The sequence below is a fragment of the Macaca nemestrina genome, chromosome 3, assembly GCF_043159975.1.
Source record: "Macaca nemestrina isolate mMacNem1 chromosome 3, mMacNem.hap1, whole genome shotgun sequence".
Classification (NCBI taxonomy): Eukaryota; Metazoa; Chordata; class Mammalia; order Primates; family Cercopithecidae; genus Macaca; species Macaca nemestrina.
In genome coordinates this window covers 23,827,525-23,847,677 of record NC_092127.1, presented here as the reverse complement: position 1 = coordinate 23,847,677, position 20,153 = coordinate 23,827,525, and positions in this window count along the sequence as shown.

Genomic DNA, 20,153 nt, shown 5'->3' with positions numbered 1-20,153 from the left:
GATACTTGTTCTGAGTAATTTTGGACTAAACTAAAACCTTTAGATGGCAAAGAACAGGGTGGTGGTGAGGAGTGCAGGCTTAACAATGGACAACATTTGCTCATGATTCAACTATTTTTAGCTATATGATGAGGGCTATTACTCAATCTCTATGAATATTAGCTCTCCTATCTACAAAATGGGAAAACTTTGGTGCCTACCGCATAATGCTGTTACATAGATTAAATGAGATTTAGCAGTATCTAAGTACTCAATAAATAGTAGTTGATATTTTATTATTACTATTATCATTCCTGGTTTTTGGTGTTATCTTTATGATGAAGACAAGGACTATAATTAAGTGTGTATTGTTTTAACCTGACTAAAAGCAATCATCAGTCCCATCTAACGTGAAGATATTTTAGCTCCCAGGATCTCTGAAATATTTATAGCAGCTAAAGAAATTCTACCCAGGCCTTCCAGGAGACAGGAGCACAGCTCCATGCCTCTCTGACAGACACCATAGCCTGGGTTGCTTTTTGTTGTTGTTGTTAATTTGAAAAAAAGGCTATGTCCTATTTAATAATAAAAATATTTAATATTTTTCTCTCAGCAAAAATTATGTTTTGAGTCTACTCAAAACATAATCATGTGAAACTGAATGCTCCTGAAATTTCTTTATTTTCAAAGTAAAGATTTGAAATGAGTCTTTTCTTATTTATTCTCACTGTTTTCCAAAATCCTTCTGTCTCTGGAGTATCAAATTTAAGGTTTTAAAATACCAAAAATATCATAGCATTTAATTACAAAATGATAAAAATAACTTGTTCTATTTCAAGCACAAACAATAGGACAAAAAAGAGAACGACCTAACTAACATTTATCCTAAATTTCAGTGTGTAAACTCAAGAATTTACTTATTTTGAAGTCCTAAGCAACAAAATTTTTTAGTACTTAACTTCTTTCTTCCCTGCTTTCTTACCCATTAGCCAGAGTTCTAAAACTTAAGTGCAATCAAGAGGCATATTTTAAATTGTATTCAAATTTGGAGACATTAGGAACTCCAAATTCTATCTTCCATAATAAGTTTAATTCACTATCTCTTTCAGAAATTCCAGATATTGTAGCTAGAAACTAAATAACACATTGATATATAAACTATTAACTCAGGAATGGTAATTTATAAAAAGTAATAAATAATAAAATGAAAAGTAAGTACTAGTTTTTATATATTTTAAAAATTGGTCAATACTTTCAACCTAAAAGGAAAGGTTTGTACTTTAAAGAACCTGTTACCGATCAATAAAACATTCATACTCTGCATGAATTACTGTCAACATTAATATTTTCATTCTAATAAAAGAGATATTTAAACAAGTTTTATTTTTCTTAAGCAATAAGACATAGAGGTACTTGTCAAATTGTACTGTGAAATAATTAACTCATATCACTAATCTAGGTCAGACTGAAAATCTTTGATAAAACAGTAACAACTCAAGATCATGGATTTGAAGAAGCGACATTTATCATTTGATAAAACTTGACATTTTGGCATAGATAATAAGATTTAAAATACTTTTAAATTAGTTGCTTTTCTTTCCAATAGCAATTGTCCTCCGTGGCGTTGTCTCCATCTGCATCTGGACTTTAGGCCTCCAATCACATTTGGGAAAAAATCCATTTCCTTGATGCAATACTGTTCAGGCCTCAACAATATTAAAGTACAATTTTTTGGAAGGAAAAATGTTTTGTGAGTGGAGGTGAGGAAGAGTGGACATAACTGACATTTAAGATTTTCAAGTGTCGGCCAGGCGCGGTGGCTCACGCCTGTAATCCCAGCACTTTGAGAGACCAAGGCAAGATCACCTGAGGTCAGGAATTCGAGACCAGCCTGATCAACATGGTGAAACCCCATCTCTACTAAAAATACAAAATTAGCCAGGTGTGGTAGTGAATGTCTGTAATCCCAGCTACTCAGGAGGCTGATGCAGGAGAATAGCTTGAACCCGGGAGGCAGAGGTTGTAGTGAGCCGAGATCACACCATTGCACTCCAGCCTGGGTGACAGGGCGACACTCCATCTCAAAAAAAAAAAAAAAAGGATTTTTAAGTGTCAATCTCCATGTTTCTTCTCATTTGCCTTCTCTCGTGCCTGACCTAGGTCTTCTATCAATGGCTGTGTTCACAGCATGAAGTCAGTATTTTCAAAACTAAGTATTTTCATCTGGGGCCAATACGCACTCAGATTTTATCTTCTGGCTTCAATCATTTGTGGGTTTTGACTACTTGAGGAAGGAATAAGAAAGTGAATTTAATACGCTTTGCAAAACATTTTTATAAAGGATGTACATCCATTTTGATCCTGTTTTGTTATCAGATCTTCTTGAGCCAAAATGTAATCATTGATCTTAAAACAATAATACCCTCTTGGAAACTCTAGAAGACTGTAGGCAAGCTAGTGGAAACTGCCTGAAGAATTATCTGGCTGGCTCCTCCACGTGTACCACACATGAGTGTTGATAAGTCTTCTCTTTGTAACTTACAAACGTACACACTCACGTGAACAATCACAAGAGTGCACACACTTGCAAAACCATAGGGATGCCTAGCCATGGGAATCTGTTTGTATGTCCTGTAGATCACACACCACAGCACACACGCACACATGCACACACACACGCATGCACAATCTGCTTCCCTATATGGACATTTGAAAAGTTAGGCTTGCTATTATTCCTTAAAAGGCCTGTAAATTAAGTAGGTTAAATAACAAAATAAAACAGGAAAGAAGTGTACTTGACATTCTTCTTTCAACAGTTCAGCCAAATTCAGTGTGAGGTGCTGGAGTCTTAGTTGTGTTATGATGTGGATTAATCATCATCACTGAGAATTTATCAAGTACCTACTGAGGACATGGCATTATTGCAAATTACTTTTCTTCAGGCTGTGGTTCCTTAAAAGAACCTTTAAAAGTATCATAAACAAACAAAAATAAACAAAATAATATTCACTCAAAAAATCCTACTTAGTCTAAAAAAGTTCATCTCATGGCAGTAGCAAGTAGAATGGTGGTTACCAGAGCCTGGGAAGGGGGCAATGAAGAGAGATTGGTTAATGGTACAAAAATACAGTTAGATAGAAGAAATAATTTCTGGTGTTTGATAGCACAGTAAGGTACCTATAGATATCAACAATGCATTGTATATTTCAAAATAGCTGGAAGAGAAGAAGTAGAATGTTCTCAACACAAGGAAATGATACATGTTTGAGGTGATGGATATTCTAATTACCCTGATTTCATCATTATACATTGTATACATTGTATGCATTTTTCAAATCACATCTACCCCATAAATATAAATATATATGATCATCATTATGCATCAATAGGAAATGTTTTGCCAGAGGATTTTCAACTTAAAATTGTAATACCTTGCCTTTTAAAGAAAATCTCAACTTTTTAAAAATCAATTTATAAATCTTCTGTTCTCATAGGTACAAATAATGTAACAGTTTTGAAAAAATGTTCCTATTATACCACTCTATGAATAAATAAATGTATATAAAGAAAAAATATTTACAATAAATTTGTCATTATCTTTAGGTCAGAAGATTCTGGCTTCAAATTTGCCAACTTTAGAGCAATTATTAGTCTCAGCTTTTCCAACAGATAATTGGCTGATGTTGAAGGCTAGAAAATAGTGTGTTCTCATCGTAGTCTAAAACATTTTATAGATTGTGAAGATGGATTATGATTTGCTATTAGATATTTACATTAATTAGATCTAGAATTTTTTTCTTAGTGAAAATTTAGCCATATATGAGGAAGCAGAGTATGGTTATTGGAAGAGTCCTTGTCTTTCCAGAATGGACTAGCCGGAACTTAAAAGCAGAGAGAAAAACAACTACCTTGTTGAATATTCTAATTTAGTAGGTTTTTGTTTGTTTGCTCGCTTGTGGGTTTTTTTAGAGACAAGGTCTTGTTCTGTCACCCCAGTTGGAGTGCAGTGGTACCAACCCGGCTCTCTGCAGCCTTGGAGTCCTGGGCTCAAGTGATTCTCCTGCTCCAGCTAACTGAATAGCTAGGACTACAAGCACATGCTACCACAGTTGGCTTAATTTTAATTTTTATTTTTTGTAGAGATACTTCTCACTATCTGGCCCAGGCTGGTCTCGAACTCCCAGGCTCAAGTGATCCTCCTGTCTCTGCTTCCCAAAGTGCTGAGATTACAGGTATATGCTATTTTACATAGAAGAGAATAGATTTTTTCCATGTTCATTAAGTTAAATTAAAACAAGATCACTTCTCTTATGTTGGGCTAACTTATAACACATTCTCAAACATAATTTTTCTCAATATATAAATGTACAAATAAATACTATATTGATATATATTTAATATAGTGTGCACATACAATTAATGTAATACATGTTGATATACATATTAATATAATCAAGGTTTATATGATAGGAACATTCCTACTTTGAAATATCAGAAGCTCTCTAATCTTTCCTTACTAGACTTCAAGAAAAAGATAACTGTTCATTTTGTTTGCAGCAGAGTTGTTTGATGTTTATGGACATATGGAATATTACAACTATGATTGCCTAATTTTCTAGAAAACTTAAGCCCAAAGTGTCCACCTTATCAACTCCCAAGTTCATAGTATCTACCTCTCCTTACCTAAGCAGTGAGTTGGAAAGCAGTGGAAGGGAAAAATGATGCCAGACTTTCTCCCTGTGGCCTGGATGAAAGCCTAGGGCCCACTATTGAGAAGCTTCAGAGCCCAGACCAAAAAGGTGTAGAACCTGGGAGCAGGTACACCCACATGCATTTAGGAACTTAAGGTGAAGGCCAATTGTCTTAGTCCATTCTCTCACTGCTATAAAGAGCTACCTGAGACTGAATAATTTATAAAGAAAGGAGGTTTAATTGGCTTACAGTCCCGCAGGCTGTACAGGAAGCATGGCTGAGGAGGCCTCTGGAAACCTCCAGTCATGGTGGAAGGCAAAGAGGAAGCAGGCATGTTTTACATGCCTGGAACAGGAGGAAGAGAGCGAGTGGGGAGGTTCCACACACTTTTAAACAGCTAGATCTCGTGAGAACTCACTCACTATCCTGAGAACAACAAGGGGGAAATCTTCCCCCATGATTTAATCATCTCCCACCAGGCCTTACCTCCAACATTGGGGATTACAATTCAAAATGAGATTTCGATGGGGACACAGAGCCAAACCATATCACCATGTCGGTGACATCCAAGTGTGTCAGGACTCCCTGGCTACCAAGGAGACCGTAAAGAGCTTAAAGGGAAGACCAAGTGTGCACAGATTTTAAAAATAAGTTAAAATAATAATTGAAATCTTAAAGAAGGCATCAGTATAATTTAACTATCTAGTTTCTATTCAGTAATCTCTTGGATATCGCTGTACTTTTCTTTTTCTCATTTTTTTTTTTTGTGTGCTTTACCTAATCTGGATACTTTGGCAGATTAGAATTTTCTCTTTATTAATAGTATTCATTTTCATAATTCAGCTTAGAGTTTTAATAACTTAATGAAGGTTGAAGAATACTGAAAGTCATGCAGGCTCAATATTGGGCAACAATCTGAGAAAAGAATACACTTAAAAGAGACCAGGTCATTTGCCTGATGCCGCAATTTCTGCGCCAAGCAATGAAGGCAGTGTCACAGGCCGTTCAAGTATATAGTTTTGTTTGTTGCTCCTCTCTGCAGTTAGGGAAGCTGAATCCCAGTATTATGTCTTTGAAATGTGAGGTCCTACAAGTGTATCTCCTCATATTAGCCTTAAGTTTAATTAATCGAATGGTCTCTCCAGTGTATGACTTGATTATATTGTAATTCCTTGACAGAGTTGATATTTTATTTATAATTCAGTATTAACTGTAAGGAGTTTAATTTTTTTCAAGTTTCTTATTGAATTCTGAAAAATCATGCCATCCTCTAATTGAGTCTTTTATGTTACGTTGATATGGCACCAGTCAAATGAAATATTTTATCATGAATTTTCTTAAGCAATATGAAAAATTACATATAGATTCCTTTTTTCTTATTTAAGGATATATTATACCAAAACTATTACTGCACATTAACATTTTAACTGTATTCATTTTTTCTGTCATTTGTATCTTCCTCTGTATCTTCCAGTTTAGAAGTGAAATCTTTTTTTCCTCTAAAATCATTTCTTGTGCTGTGAGCTACTATGGTGGTTTGGTTGGCAAGAGCCATTCCAGGGAGGTGAATGTGGTTAAAAGCTATTTTTTCTTTCTGTCTCTTTCCCATATACACACTGTCACATATAGCCATATACCACACACACACACACACACACACACACACATACACACGCACAGAAAGCTGCTATTAATCTGTAATGATCCGGAGGAATTCCAGGTATAAGAATGTTTGGAATGCCCCTAAGATAATGAATTTTTCATTCATGATCTTTCGTGCCAGGACTGCTGTGACTGCTAAGACATGCCACACAGTTTCATGGGAAGAAACAATGCCCCTTTGCCAGAGCCCAGTTAGCAAATTAGTATTATAATCATTATCAGTCATCTTACAACATCCGGCAGCAATCGAGATATCATATTTTTTCTCTTAAACTGCAAGTTAAACTGTATAATTACATATGGTTCTGTGAGTTATCTTTTGCTATCAACTTCGATCATCTCCAAACCTCCAGTTAAATAATTCAAGATTATAAGTTCAAGTAACATAATATATAAAAATTAATGTATTACTAATTTTAAAGTAGTCCTGACAGAGAGGCTGATGTATATGAGCTATTTTTACCATGCTTTTTGCCAACTGTACTGTCTGAAGATGCTGGCCAATGTTTGAAAGCTCTTTTAACTCAGAACTCCCTCAGATGTTCTTTTATGATAAGGAATAAAGGAGAAAGCAGAAAAGCTTTGTATCTATGGTAATGAAGGAAGGTCAGAAACCATAGCATATAGATTTTTGGAAAAGAGTCAGAACTTTTTAGAGAGAAAAGATAAAGATTATTAGCATAACTGACCTTGCAATCCACTGTAATTATTCCTAGGCTAAACTGAAGCTTTTGTGGAACAAATAACATGTTGACCCCCAAAATAACCTCATTATGACTATGAACAATAGTAAAGTACTTAGGCAGAAGTGACAAGAGGTTTTGTTTTAAATTATAGCAGCAACAGCAGACTCACACAAACTCTAAGCAGAACCTCCTCCATATTTTACCTTTTTTGAACATAGGATTGTATATGCTGTACTTTTCTTGTTTGCATTATCACTATAATGATCACGTATTATCATCTTTTGAGGATGACAGTGATCCTATTATTATTATGCAGGAAGAGGAAGAAACCGAGACTGTCTACGGAAAGTGAGACTACATAGTCATGCTAGGAATATACTCATGATGAAAAGATGTTATTACAGCATATGTACCCTCTGGGATTTGAATAGTAGGTTCTAATTTGTGATACAATCTAACAGTAAATAAGTTCAACTGGCAAATTTGGTGAACATAGAGATTTGTTGCCAGGAAAAAAAAAAAAAGTGATCTATTTTCACCCACGTTTCAGCCACAGTGTTTTAAAAGTTGTATTCAACGGACAGTGATAATATGGTCTAACAAGTATCAGAAATGGAGTCTCCTGTATGAATTGAAAGTAAAATGAAACATGTTGGTATAAATGTAGGTCTATCAGTAGAATTATCCTAGGGTGCAGTTTTTGTTTTTAAAGTCCTGCAGAACATTGTGGGAATTCCAATAACATATATGTATGGATCCCCACACTCAAATTCCAGTATGTTTCTGTTTTGTAGAAGGATATTTAACAATCAGTCTAGAGAATTCAGTAGTCATAATTAATACTATTGAGAAATCATTTAGGAAAAAAGAAATATCTGTCAAAAATAGTGTTAAAATACACATAAACACCAAAGATTAGGCCCAATTCAGTTATTCCTCCAATTGCCACCTTAATTTTTAAGGCTGCTTTTATGTGAAACTGTGATATTTCACTAAAATATTCCAAAGGTAGTTTATTCTATCCAAGGGAAAACTAGTAAATACAAACATCCACTTTGAGTTTTAATTGAATAAATTATTTAAAACACCTAAACCTGTTGTATCTAGTGGTACAATCTGACTCTGTCTAGATATTCCAAATCTAAAATTGATCAATAGGTTTCAGGGATCAATGAAAAGAATACCAAAATAACAACCAGGAGGCCTAGTTGGAAGGAACTAGTCTTGTGAAACTGTGGGTGAATGGTTAAGTCTCTTTGAGAGTTAGTTTTCTAACCTATAAGAAGGAAAGAACTGGATTAGATTGTCCCTCAGGTCCTTTCCAGCTCTGACATTGTATACTTTCTGTCCTAGTGATTCAAACTACCAAAACTGTTTTACTGTTATCTGACCATTAGTCTCTAGAAGATGATCCTCTTACCTTGTAAGCATTTATGAGTCAGAAAATGGCTCTCATGGAAATGCATCAAAAGTTAACTGTATTTAAATGAATACTAGAAAAAAAAGTTTTTGGTTTGGATTTCCAACCTAGAATGATCGTACCTTTCTAATAGTTTCCCTCCAAATACCTTCATGTTGGCAATCAGCTGCTCTGAGGGGCATTATCTAAGTACTGTGTTTCAGCATGTCTCATTTTTAAATTTCACTTTTATATGAGAAAATAATCAAATTTGGTTCATATGGATTCACTTTCTGGAGAAATTTGGAGGAAATTTCTATTTTTTTTTTTTCTTTGCAAAAGCATCTCTGCCAGCTACAAGTGAGAGTCCATATGTTGTGTGGTATATAAAGAGAAACTGCTCCTGATTTTTTTTCACACCTGAACTACTCTATTGCAGATGTTCCAAAGAATGTCTACCTCAGAAGGAGCTGCAAAATACATTATAAAATTATTCTGGCATAATTTACTGAAGAAAAAATGGATAGTATTTACTAACATTTTCTCACACCATTACATAGAAGAAGGCAGCTAGTAACTTTGCTGGTTACTAGAGTACCATTTAAAGAAACGGGGTGAACCAAAGGCTTAGTGTCCCTTACTAAAAATGACTTCCACACTGAATAGTTACACCTGGCTATGTGCTTTCTAAGACCTTGATTTTTCGGTGTTACATTTTTAATTACAGTAATCATTTACAATTTATAATATACAATCATTTACAATTATAAGTACCTGCAATCTTAGTTTTGCAAGTTGAGTTTCTTGTAAGCCTTGTACCTCCATAGTAATTCCAACATGCTTGTATTATCCACCATCCTGTAGAGAATGAGAGCCATGGTCAGGTGTGGCAGCCCATGCGTGTCATCCTAGCACTTTGGGAGGGTGAGGCAGGCAGATCACAAAGTCGGAAGTTCAAGACCAGCCTGGCCAACATAGTGAAACCTCATCTCTACTAAAAGTACAAAAAAAAAAAAAAAAAAAAATTAGCCAGGCATGGCAGTGTGCGCCTATAATCCCAGCTAATCGGGAAGCTGAGGCCGGAGAGTTGCTTGAACCTGGGAAGCAGAGTTTTCAGTGAGTAAGCTGAGATCGCGCCATTGCACTCCAGCCTGGGCAACAGTGCAAGACTCTGTCTCAAAAAAAAAAAAAAAAGAGAGAGAATGAGAGCCATGTACACAATGAATACAGGTCTCATGACAGAGGCTGTCCATAGCAGGACTGCTTGCAGGTGCAAGTTCATATGCACAAAGCATTCAGATTCTACCACTTTAGGATTTTATTCATCTCTAAGTCTCTGAATCAGAAAATTGCCCCAAGAATAGATACCCTCCTAGTGTGAACATAAATTTATATGTGACTCTCCTTCTTAAATAAGTACTCCCTAGATTGAATTACAATAACTTTATCCAATAAAAAGTCTGTATAATTAGTTCAAACTGTGAACACAGTGATGCAGTGGCATCTGCAATCTAAATCACTCCATAGAATGCTTTGTTAACTGTTCTCCCAACAATAAATAATGAATGTCATTTCTAAATATGACAAATAGAATTAGGTTCTATGTATGCTGTATTGTATATTTTCAAAGCATCTTATTTTAATATCCAGAGAATGCCATGTAAAACCTTGAAAGTACTTATCCATGCCTAAAGAAAGACAATAAATATCCACTTTTTCCAAGCTGAAATTTAATCATTCAGTCATGTTTGTGATTAAGAAATATAGAATAATCCAGGAGCTGTCTTAGAGACTTAGGGAGGCCCTTCTGGTGTTTAACTAGAATTTAACATGAAAGTTACATCCTATGACATGATGAAAACACAGTTCTGTGCATAAGATTATTACAAAGCAATGCTGACACCTACAGAGAATGTATGCAAATATCCAAGTTTAATTGGTATATGCTTTACTGACTGGTGTTAATACTTTAAATTACAACTACCTCTATATATAAAAACAAGACAAATTAAGTTTGATGTGGTACATTTAAAATGACATTTAATTTGTAATGAAAATACTCATTTTATTATCCTTTCAATAAACTTCACATTGTAACATTATTGTTTGACTGTCAATATTTTAATAGTCAAAGGTGGGGCCTACCTGAACAGCTCCATTGCTGTGGACCCATCTGCTGATGCAGACTGATGACATACGTAAAAGAGATAATGAGAAACAAATATGTTTTTTCCTTTCTCTCCTACATTTGTGTAGTATTTCTAGCGAAGGAGAGCTATCGTCTTGTCACTGGGAGAGCTAAGATAGAATGTTCCAGAATAAGTAACTGGAGGCCGAGGAGAAGCACAAACTACCCTTGTCCAATGTTTTCTCTACTGCCTCTTAATTCAATATTGTAGTAGAACTAGTCTCCAGAAATTTAAGGCAGAGCATGAACTTGGTCCAAGGAATACTTTTTTGTGTGTAAGTAAAACTCACTACCCCTTTAATAAGTATTAACTAAAGGAAGGCAAAAATCATATCTTTTATTATTTATTGAGTGCCTCGTAATCACATGAAGAAATTAGGCTGTGACAATGATGAAAAATCAGAGTCCACAGATTGTAATTTAAAGCTGAATATGCTACCAGCAATTCAGTTAGAAAATATCCCACTTATTTGCAATAAAAATGCCTAAGAATAACTTTAATCAAGAAAGTTCATTGACTCTATGAAAAAAAGTATGAAATTTTGCTGAGAGACAATAAAGCTCACTTAAATGGATAAAATGGATAAAAGAAACATGTTCCTGAATAAAAATATGAGAATAGGGATGTTAATTATCTCCTAATTAACTGTAGTTTTATATAATTAAAAAAAAAATCCATGGATGCTTCAATAGCTTAAACATGTTAGAAGTTCAGGGACAAAACAGCTAAATGCATTTTTAACAAGAAGATTAAAAAGAGAATAGTGCTAGCAAATAACTATATACCGAATAAAATGTATTTTCTATAATATATATGATATACCAGTGGTCCCCAACCTTTTTGGCACCAGAGATTGGTTTATTTTGCCACAGATGGTTTATTTTGCCACAGATGGTGTGGAGATGCTGGTTTCTGGATGAAACTGCTCCACCTAAGATCATCAGGCATTAGTTAGAGTCTCATAAGGAGTGTGCAACCCAGATTCCTCACATGCACAGTTCACAGTGGGGTTCTTATCCCTATAAGAATCTAATACCCCTGCTGATTTGACAGGAGGAGCTCAGGCAATAATGCTCACTTGCTCTCCCCTCACCTCCTGCTGTGCAGCCGGGTTCCTAACAGGTCACAGACAGTTACTGGTTCACAGCCAGGGAATTGGGGACCCCATATATATATATATATATATATATATATATATATATATATACACATATATATATATATTTTTTTTTCCCCGAGGTGGAGTCTTGCTCTGTCACCCAGGCTGCAGTGCAATGGTGTGATCTCAGCCCTCTGCCACTTCCATCGCCTGGGTTCAAGCAGTTCTCCTGCCTAAGCCTCCTGAGTAGCTGGAATTACAGGTGCCTGCCACCACGCCTGACTAATTTTTGTATTTTTAGTAGAGACGGGGTTTTACCATGTTGGCCAGGCTGATCTGGAACTCCTGACCTCAGGTGATCTGCCTGCCTTGGCCTCCCAAAGTGTTGGGATTACAGGCGTGAGTCACCACGCCTGGCCCTATATACCGTATTAAACATATATAATACGAAACCAAAATAATTAGAACAATGTAGATACAGAATTATACGGGCAGGTAATTCCAAAGAACAGGATCTATAGTTGAAAAGTAGACTGTAATGTCACAAACTGTAGTGAAAGGAAGAATATTTAATAAAAATGTGTTAGGAAAATTGATTTCCCAGTTTGTTAAATTAGGAAAAACATAGAGAATGCAGAAAGCAAAGTGCACGTAATATTTAAACTTTAGCAATGAACAGATAATGAAGTAAAATGAAATCACAAAGTAAAGAGCAATTAAATTGAGATCACAAATGAAAATTTCTGCATGTCACAAATATATCACACAAATTAAAAATAAAATAACAAACATGGGGAAAATACTTGCAGTGATTATGTAAAAAGTACAGATCCTTAAGGAAAATCCAAAAAATTCAATTGAAAACTAGTCAAGGATTATAACAAAAGGTCATTTCCAGGAGAACTAATACAAATGTTCAATCAATAAAATAAAACATTGAGCGTGGTGACAGGCACCGGTAATCCCAGCTACTTGGGAGGCTGAAGCAGGAGAATCGCTTGAAACCGGAAGGCAGAGGTTCCGTTGAGCCGAGATCGCGCCGCTGCACTCCTGGGCGAAAGAGTGAAACTCCGTCTCAAAAAAATAAAATAAAATAAATTTTTAAAATAAAAGAAAACATTGTTCAACATTACTGTTTTTCCCAATATACAGTTGTATTCCAGAAAACCTGTATCATTAGATTCGGCAAATATTCACTATATTTTCACAAGCCCATCGTTATTTGTTCTCATGGGCTGTAACTTCTCATTTTCTGTAATCTCAAATCCTCCTCTTTTAAATCACATAAAATATCTTGTCCTATATGGTGCCTTTTTCCAATCCCCACAGATAATTTGTTTTTTACAAAAATTTCTTGTTTCCTATTACCTTTTTAATTAGATTTACCTCATACCAGCCTATATTTTGCTCATATGCTAAATGTTTTACTTTGTTTCCTAATTGTAAGCCATTTTTAGCGAAATTGGAGACGTTTACATATCCCTGTCTTTAAAAGATCTGTCATGCCCAAAACAAAACACAACATAATGAAACAACAACAAAGCAAGACCAAAAGCAAGGGTGCTGACAGTTGGATTAATGTAAATAAAGACATTCACACATACAAATTCAGTTTTTTATGCTACTGCAGGAAAAAATCTGTTCCATTCACATGCCCATGGGGCTTCTGCAAAAGCTGGTTGTATTTTGACTACAAAGAATATGTAAATATATTCCAAACAGAAAAAAAAAAAAATGTGCAAGATTACCTTATTTGATTACAACACAAAAATATAATAAAGTAAGAGTTAATAATGAATTGGTAAAGAAACCTTAAAATTTTAAACGCAGTACTTGGAAGTTAAAAAAATAAACTCTCTGGAAGATTAAAAAATAAGTATTCTAAATAACTTTGGGTAAATAAAATAAAATTACGATAAAACTACATAGTAGCAAAGATCATTGCAATGAGAAAACTAAGTTTTAAACCTCATGAAGTACTGCCTGAACTTTTTCCTAAAAAATACTTCATGTGGACCGGGCGCGGTGGCTCACGCCTGTAATCCCAGCACTTTGGGAGGCCGGGGCGGGCGGATCAACAGGTCAGGAGTCTGAGACCAGCCTGACCAACATAGTGAAACCCCGTATCTACTAAAAAAAATACAAAAAAAAAAAAAAAAAAAAAAAAAAATTAGCTGGGCGTGGTGGCAGGCGCATATAGTCCCAGCAACTCGGGAGGCTGAGGCAGGACAATGGCTTGAATCCAGGAGGCGGAGCTTGTACTCCGCCTCAAAAAAACAAAAAAACAAAAAAACAACAAAAAAAAGCTTTATGTGGAAGATATAGTGGCTTAGCACACTCAATATCTATCAGCTTCCAATTAGGGGGATTTTTCTTAATGACAGAAACTAGAAAGCTAAAATCTACTTTTCCATGACTTTCTTGCACCTAAATTTTTAGGTGTGAAATTGATTTGGCTAACTGATGTGTTCTTATGAGTTCCAGAACAATACTGCCCAATTGAAATACAGTGTGAGCCACCTATGCAATTTTAAATCTTCTGGTGATCACATTACAAAAGGTAAAAAGAAAACAGACACAATTAATTTTAAGAATGCATTCTATTTTACCCAATATATTTAATATTGAATATGTTTCAAAATATTTTCATTTCATTATGTCAAGATTGAAAAATTGGGATATTTTACTTTCTGTCTTTCTTTTTCCCCATTATGTCTTTGAAATCTTGTGTGTATTTTAAACTTAGAGCATGTCTCCATTTGAATTAGTCATATTTCCAGTGCTCAGTAGCCACATGTGGTTAGTGGCTGCTGTGTTGGGCAGCAGAGGTCTAGAAGATGAAAGTCAAGGAGGCGTTTTCCTGGTGCTGAGGCAGTTTCTCAGGGTAGAAACTATTTCTGCAGCCGTACTCTAGAGATCCATCAGAGGAAGATGTGAAGGTAATAACAGCTTCCTGATTTTCTGCATCAAAGCTAAAGGGGTGTGTTCTTGAAGTCAGCCTTTCCAGTGATAGCTTAATTCTTCCTTCTCTGAATCTATCCAATGGGTACCTCCCTTTGCAGGCCAGATTTGTGATCTTATTCTGGGGTCATTCTTGAATCAGAATCAAGTCTATTTCTCCAGGCCTTCCAACATCTTCTTAAGCATACAATTCCATCACATTTCCTTCTGCTTAAAAGAGAAGTTTTTGCTTCCTGAAATTGAACTCCAAATGTATACTACATCATCATAAATCTGCTCATTCCTGAAGAAATGGAAATAAATGAACTGAAGACTTAAGATGTTAAAAAATTTCAATAAAATGAACATAAAATTAAAAAGAATTAAAGAAGAAATAGATAAATTAACTAGAAAAAGAACATTTTTGACTAGTTTAATAAAGTAAAATAGGAAATTTATAAAACTGGGAATGAAAAAGGCATGAGATGTACAAAAACAGAGAAATGATAAAACACTGTACATGTAAGTATTTACAAATTTGAAAACATTGATAAAACGAATGAAATGGGTTCCATACTTTTCTAAGAAAAATAAAATTTTCAAATTTGATTGAAGACATGGGGAAAATCTGAACATCCATGAAAGAACCAAGCATCTCAGATGACAAAGCATCATCTTTCTAAAAAAGAACTTCCACTGGTGGAAAAATCACTCTTCTTAATCACTGTACAAAATGAAAAAATCCAAAAAAATTAAAAAATAGCTGAGATAAGAGTGTTTAAACTGTTTAGATTCCATATTGCTAGCCTTGACACTTAGTACACTTAGCACTCAGAAATATTTATCAAAGGTAGCAAATAAAACCAGAATTTTAAGTGACAAAAAGGATGATCCAAACAATGAAAAAAAAGGCTGAACATTTTATTTTTCTCATAGCTGTTTAATACTTATGAGCAAACACTGTTTGACAGGCCAATAGAAGCAAAATATTTTCTCCAACTTACTGGCATTGTCAAATTGAGTGCAGCTTTCAATTTAGCTAATCAACAAAGTAGATGATGAAATTACTTAAGAAGGGAGATTGGATATCTGCATGTGATTTATGTAGTATAATGCTTACTAACTATTCTTTAATTATGAAGGAAGTGATACAGAGAGTCTATTCTACCTAGTGCTGTGTTCATGAAAGAACGAATTAAAACAGACACAGAAAACATCAAAATTAAAACATACTGTTCCTTTTACTCTTCATTTTACGGTGATGAAGCCATTTTAGATTTCCATGGCACTCAAATAATCAGCTACTAGGTGACTATTTCTATGTTATAAAAGTGTACTTTCCTTTAGGTCAGAAACCATGTCCTTATTATTTTATTGCTTAGAGTACATAACAAAGTGCTGGTTGACTTGAGTTGGAAATAAAATAAACCTGAATTTACTTCACAGTATTGGTTTACTTTATGGGTCAGGTTCTTCATAGAGCAGTAAAATAACTACCGGAACAAATTATGCCATATAATCTTTGAATAGCATTAAACCTGCTATCAATTTCTCTCTGCATAATAGAGAGCTTGCAAGTGACCAATTCTGTTTCAGGCATAAGATGACTTAATAAACATGAGACATAGAGAATACAATGCCATTGCTCAGTTGTCCCTCATCAATTATATAAAAGAAAATATCTTTGTCCATCTCCTTTTATATGTGGAGACATAGCTTAGTAATGCTGCTCCCTATGGCAGGCTGCAATGAGTCTCAAAGTTTCGAATATTCACGTACATTATAAAGAACTTGTGATGAATGAAGACTCAGTCGTCTAGCTCAGATCGTGACTCATAAACTTAAAGGAAAAAATGAAGTCTAAAACCAAAGAAAATGAAAATAGCTAAGATTTTTATTGGCTACCTGCCACTCTTGCAGATCTACAAGGTATTAACAGGATTTCAATCATTTTAGAAATGAGGGAGTTGAACAAGATCATTTTAATTGCTATGATTCCGATGATCCATGCTAAAAAAGTATTAAAAGAGTCAAATAATGAATGTTTTTAAATTTAACATAACTTTTGATTCTATGTCCCCTCATTACATACATTGTGTTTAGTTGAATTATATTGGGTGATTCACTGAAATTACTTTTCAAAATTACTAATTACAAAATTGGAAACTAGCTCAGTACTGCCAAATGTTATAAAGAAAACAAATGCAAATCTCTACTGTTTCTTACAATATTCTTATTTAGTTTAAAACGAATTTTAAAAAATTTTAGGTTGCTAGATCGAAAAGAATATCTCTAGAACTATTTAGACTAGATTCCTTAACAAAAAAAAAAAAAAAAAGAAAGGAAAGAAGGGAGGGAGGGAAGGAAGGAGAAAGGGAGGAAAGAAGAAAGACAATCAAAGCAGGCAAGTCATAATATGGCCAAATTTAATCAATAAATTTTGTATTCTATTGATTGACTAAATGATAAAATATTTTGTCATTAAGTTAGTAGAGTTTATCTAATAGAATCTTTAGGAATTAATGAAATCCCCATGCTCAAATCTCCCATACTGAAATCTAAGAAAAATTACTTTTCCAGTAATAACTACATACCTACATACATATACATATCTATTTTTACTTAGTTATGTAATTATGTCAGAACATTATAAATATATTGTGTCATATGTGTATGTGAGTATAAAATATTACTGCTGTGTATAAATACCTATAGGCATGCTTCCCAAAAAGTGATCACTGGAACAGAAATTTTAAGAGATTGTCAAAAAGTTTGAGATTCAATTAAATTAAATAAATTTAATATATATAACATATATTAAATATAAAATACATATCTTATACATATTAAATATATAATGTATATCTTATGTATATTAAATATATATATCTTACAAATTTCCAGTACAAGGTTTATTTGATTAAGAAATCTTACCTTTTTTTCTGGAAAAATCTTTGTACTCATGGTTTTGGAACACTGTTAAATGTGATAGCACTAAAGAATAGGTATGAAGTGTTCCAGTTTTTCTAAATGAAGATAACATTTATAATTTCCATAGCAACTGTGGTTCGGAAACATTGAAAAACTATTTTTAAGTGTTTAAGTGTAAAATCCATTTTCAATGAGTATTATTTATACCAAATGTCCTGGTGCACAATGCATTAATATGTTCACTGTTATTAACAACAAAAGAAGTGAAAATGCAGAAAGTTGAAAGTCTAGGTAAATTTGGGGAAAAATATATGATTAGTATCCAAGGTATATTTTCCACATTTACCTTACAGATTAAGTGAGGCTAAAATAAGGCAGAAAAGGATGAACAGAATTTAGAGAACATCAAAGAAGGCAGAAAGATATTTACTGCTGCTTCTTTCATTCTCCCTCATTCTCCTTAGTCTCTATTTAGGTCCAAGTCATGTAGCACCTGCTATATAAATCCTTCCCTCATTTCCTAAAGTGAAAATGATCTATCTTTCCTTCCTTCCTTCCTTCCTTCCTTCCTTCCTTCCTTCCTTCCTTCCTTCCTTCCTTCCTTCCTTCCTTCCTTCCTTCCTTCCTTCCTTCCTTCCTTCTTTCCTTCCTTCCTTCCTTCCTTCCTCTCTCTCTCTCTCTTTTTTTTTTTGAGGCAGAGTTTCACTCTTGTCACCCAGGCTGCAGTGACATGGCACAACCTTGGCTCACCGCAACCTCCTCTTCCCGGGTTCAAGTGATTCTCCTGCCTCAGCCTCCCAAGTAACTGGGATTACAGGCGTAAGCCACCATGCACGGCCGACAATGATCTTTCTCATAGAACATATAGAGTTCTTCATTTGTTCCTCGTGTCAGGTATTTACCACATTCTGTGAAGTTATATCTGTCATCTGCCCATTAGATTGTATGTTCAGTTTGGGTGGTGGTCTTGTGTCATTCATCTTTCTGTGCCTATATTTTATTGTTAATAAATACACATTGCCTTTAAGCAATTAGGCATCTTTATAAAAGTTATAGCTATTGCAAGGAAACTTTTCAGAATGAGCAGTGTGCCAGGTACTATGCTATACATGCTTTGGGAGGTAAAGTCAGAACTTGTCTCATTTAACCTTATGTACTTATTTTATGTCGAAATCCACTTGTTTTATATCTTATTTTCAGTGAATAATACTATGCTTTTAGGATTAATCAAAAATATAGTATAATTGAGTCATTCTAAAATTTGAGCATATAATTTGTAAAAATGTTTGCTGAAAAACATACTGTGTGTTAACAGTTTACTTTCACTTATTTGTAATATATAGTTGAGACACTTTTTTTTTTACCCTTGAGACTCATCTCATATTTTCATTGGACTTTTCACCCTTTCTTATTTTTACTAACTTTAGAGTAGTAATTGAAAGTACTGAAATAATAATTGAAGGTACTGAAATAGTAATTGAAGGACTGAAATAAAATTTCTAGAGATTTTGAATAAAAAATTTAAAGGTATTTAAGAAAATAGTTTCACCCTCTCAAACCCGAAAAAAACGCTGTGATCTGAAAAATGCAGAAGTATTGTATGAGCCTAGCTGAGGGGTTTTTCTTTCTCTGCAGCTCCTATAGAAACTCAGACTGGGCAAGGAAATTTATGTTGGCTGACAACTTCTGGTTCTCACTAGAGGTCGCAGGATGTCAAAAAACTGACCAGCCAACAAGGACACAGCTGCCAACATTAGTCTACATAAAGCATCCTTTTTGTACATCTGGGTAATGCCTCGACAGCATGCCAATTAGAACACCATATTCTAAAACACATTAGGGCCAATTAGTGTCCTGACTCCTGAACGGTTTCTTTGAAATTCAGAGTTTCAGTGCCATGCAGCCTTTGAAGGCCTAGTAGAAAAACAGGATCTGAAGGATTGTTATAACATTCTCCAGAGCAAATGCTTCAATCTAGTTAAGGTTATCTGATGACTTAATTATTATCATGTTCTCTCCCTTTTTAGGGAGTGTTAGAGACATTTAATTAGTATCACTATCAATGGTATAAGGTCAACACTTACAAAATCAATAAATACTTCTTTGAGCGTTCTAATCATTTTGTTTGAAGAAGAGGTAATATTGTCCTGTCCTTCACACACTTAGGTTCCATATGCAAATATTAGTATTCCTTTGGTAATCTTAATTTTCCAAGATTCATTTTAGACAGTACTTTCAATATTCAAACTTTAATGTGGAGCTCATACTTTTAGTTTTTTGCTCATCATATTAATTAGAACATTAATGAAATATTGCTTAAAACACATAAAAAACCCCCTCACAATTGTGTTATAGAAGTATAAATTATAAATATGGAAGTTGAAATGATAAATTATAAAAGTACAAAGTAATTTTCAACAGAGAAATCACTTTGAAAACTTACCCTGAGTGACATAGTTAAATAATTAATCTTATGAAAATGTATATTATAAAAATTGAGGAAAAAACAGATTTTAACCTCTGATAGAAATTCAAAAGCCATAGGGAATCTTATAGTTCCAAAATATAACCATTAC